Here is a 4,162-nt window from a genome sequence, read left to right as displayed (position 1 = left end):
TAGCCAATAAATTGTCAGCCTGTGGTGATTTGGCTTGGTTTTGCACTTTTAAATCAGTTTTTGGCATTGGTAGCTAATAGTCACTTTAGTAATTAGAGATGAAAGCTGAATTAAGAGGAGAGGAATCTATTAATATATAATAATGGCATTAGAGTCACCAATAAATAAAACCGCTTCTCTGAAATCATTAGAATAGAATTTAACTTTTTAAAAAATGTCTTAACAGGCAATACTCTCACACTTCATTTAGGAAATAAATTACAGAATTATATTATGTAGTGATTAAGAAATTGATCTTGCATTTTTCCATTTTTAAGCATTCTGTAGCACAAAAAATATTACTCTGGATTCAAGTTATAATTTGGCTCTTTAAGCTCAATGAATTTGGGCAGGTCATTTAATCTTTCTCAGCATCAGGCTTTTTTCATTCGTAAATTTAGAGAGTCAGACTCATATGTTATATCTAAAATCTCTCATCCATTTGGTTATTGACTAGTGGAACATACATGATGATGGTAAGGAGAACAAAACGTTTAGTTTACTACTGTATATTTGGTTGTAAGTAAGAGGAGATCCAGACATAAAAACCTTATAAATAATTAAAATTATTAGAACTTTTGATTTCAAAGAAGAAAAATGTCATTCTACAAATCTACCAAATAGTGTATTCAAATAAACAGAGTTAAGACAGAAACAGTGAATTAGACCACACTTTGGTCTTTCTAATTTTAAGTGAACCTAATTTTACTAGACTTAGGTGTTACTGTGATGCTTTTCTGAGACACCACCTGTAATTTGAAGAAGGTATACTTAAAGGTTGCATTTTCTGAACACTGATTTTATTTCCTGTATGAACAATGAATTTTGAACTTACATTTTATAACTACTCTTTAATATTGCCACCTGCTAATTTCCAAGATGTATTGGGTATAATTATTCTTTTAATAAAGTGCAGCAGTCAAGAGTATATTTAAGTGGCAGGTTTCATGGAAGTTGCCATAGTCCTGGTTCTCCCTATAGTACTATACATCCCCCTCCAGAACCAGTATTAGCACTGATTTCTCAATACCACTAGATTCTTAAATGCAGATGCTCTGTTTCAGGAATCAGTTATAAACGATCCTCTTAAGTTGGATTAACATATATACACTACTATATACAAAACAGATGAGCAACAAGGACCCACTGTATAGCACAGGGCATGGTGTGCTATTGTTTTGTAGTTAACTATAGAAAAGAACCTGAAAAAAAATATATATGTGTGTATATATATGTATATATGTATGTATGTATGTGTATATGTGAATATATATATATATATAATATATAGGTAGATACATCACTTTTCTGTATACCTGAAACTAATACGACACTTTAAACCAACTATACTTTGATTTTTTTAAAAAATCTTCAAGAGTTTTAAAACAATGCTGCTTTAGCTCTGATAAATTAAATAGCTCTACAAGTCTTTTGAGAATTACCCCACCCCTTCAGTATAAGTGCTATAGTTTGGAGCATTACTAGGTTCACAATTCTGGGAGCTGGTCTCAGTATTCATTTATTAGTGTTACTATGGAAACAGTTATGAAAGCAAGGGAGGGAAAACTGGTCTAAGATCCAGGGAGGGGGCGGTTATCATGGTAATAAGTGCGAGGTCATTATGAAATATCAGAAGATACACTCTGAAGTAGTAAGAAATGGATGGGGTCAATATCAGAGCTGGTAAAGACAGAACACAAATGGCCTGCAAATCCAACATGCTGAAAGGAGATGGGTAACCAGGATATAAAACCAAAAATGGAGTAGAGACACCAAGGAAGGCAACTATAAGAGGGAAGACACTGAGGTTTTGGGTGAGTCTGGAGAGATTTCATAGATGGATCAGAGGCCCCCGTGCATGCCCTCATTCTTGTTGTGTGCTCAGGTGCCCTGTTGTATCTGACTCTTTGAAACCTCATGGACTGTAGTCCTCCAGGCTCCTCGGTCCACGGAATTTTCCAGGCAAGAATATTTGAGTGTAATGCCATTTCTGACTCCAGGGGATCTTCCTGACCCAGGGATCAAACCTGCATCTCCTGTGTCTCCTGCAGTGGCATGTGGGATTTTACACTGCTCCACTTGGGAAGCCCTCATGCTGGCTTACCTGAGTATATTTTCAACAGACAAAAGATACCTAGATTGCTGATATTATTTGGTTGGCTGCAAGTCAGTATGTGACATTATCTTCTGTTTTATTTAATATGCAACAGAGTATTAAGTATAAGATGATGCTTTGAAAGTGCTGCACTCAATATACCAGCAAATTTGGAAAACTTAGCAGTGGCCACAGGACTGGAAAAGGTCACTTTTCATTCCAATCCCAAAGAAAGGCAATGCCAAACAATGCTCAAACTACCACACAATTGCATTCACCTCAGACACTAGTAAAATAATGCTTAAAATTCTCCAGTGAGGCTTCAGCAATATGTGAACCCTGGACTTCCAGATGTTCAAGCTGGTTTTAGATAAGACAGAGGAACCAGATATCAAATTGCCAACATCGGCTGGATCATTGAAAAAGCAAGAGTTCCAGAAAAACATCTACTTCTGCTTTATTGACTATGCCAAACCTTGACTGTGTGGATCACAATAAACTGTGGAAAATTCTGAAAGAGATGGGAATATCAGACCACCTGACCCACCTCTTGAGAAATCTGTATGCAGATCAGGAAGCAACAGTCAGAACTGGACATAGAACAGACTGGTTCCAGATAGGAAAAGGAGTACGTCAAGGCTGTATATTGTCACCCTGCTTATTTAACTTATATGCAGAGTACATCATGAGAAACGCTGGGCTGGAGGAAGCACAAGCTGGAGTCAAGATTCCCAGGAGAAATATCAATAACCTCAGATATGCAGATGACACCATCCTATGGCAGAAAGTGAAGAAGAACTAAAGAGCCTCTTGATGAAAGTGAAAGAGGAGAGTCAAAAAGTTGGCTTAAAGCTCAACATTCAGAAAACTAAGATCATGGCATCTGGTCCCATCACTTCATGGGAAATAGATGGGGAAACAGTGGAAACAGTGGCTGACTTTATTTTTTTGGGCTCCAAAATCACTGCAGATGGTGACTGCAGCCATGAAATTAAAAGATGCTTACTCCTTGGAAGGAAAGTTATCACCAAACTAGACAGCATATTAAGGAGCAGAGACATTACTTTGCCAACAAAAGTCTGTCTAGTCAAGGCTATGGTTTTTCCAGTGGTCATGTATGGATGTGAGAGTTGGACTGTGAAGAAAGCTGAGTGCTGAAGAATTGACGCTTTTGAACTGTGGTGTTGGAGACTCTTGAGAGTCCTTTGGACTGCAAGGAGATCCAACCAGTCCATCCTAAAGGAGATCAGTCCTGGGTGTTCATTGGAAGGACTGATGTTGAAGCTGAAACTCCAGTACTTTGGCCACCTGATGTGAAGAGCTGACTCATTTGATAAGTCGCTGATGCTGGCAAAGATTGAGGGCAGGATAAGAAGGGGACAACAGAGGATCAGATGGTTAGATGGCATCACTGACTCAATGGACATGGGTTTGGGTGGACTCCGGGAGTTGGTGATGGACAGGGAGGCCTTGGTGTGCTGTGGTTCATGGGGCCACAAAGAGTCAGACACGACTGAATGACTGAACTGAACTGAACTGATTAATTATACTGAAACAAATATACTAAACTATCACTTCACTGTAAAATTCTATTTAAGTACATTTCTTGTAAATTTTTTTCAAAAGATGATTTAAATGAACTTTTAATTCTGCCTTGACTTTGGATGTGGACTTTAATCAAAGGCAACAAATATAAGCAATGCTGATTTTCATTCTCATTCCCTTACGTCATCAGGACTTGTCCATTGTTTCAACTTTTAGACATTTATTCAACAGATATTTATTGAATCCTTATCATCTGCCAGTGCTTAGTAGGCACTGGAGACATGTTAATGAAGAAAAAATTCATGCTTTTACCCACAGATAGTCTCTTATTAGTTCTTCTGGAAGCCAACCAACCCTGGTTTTTACTTTTCCTTGATTCTTTTTCTTATCTATGAACCTTTTGCTCAATAATTCACTAGTTGGGGTAAAATCCACTGAGGAAATTAATTTAGCACTCTGGCAGGTTGCTAAATGAGTCTTAAT

This window comes from Dama dama, chromosome 31 (genome assembly GCF_033118175.1).
Source record: "Dama dama isolate Ldn47 chromosome 31, ASM3311817v1, whole genome shotgun sequence".
NCBI lineage: Eukaryota > Metazoa > Chordata > Mammalia > Artiodactyla > Cervidae > Dama > Dama dama.
This window is presented reverse-complemented; position numbering follows the sequence as displayed.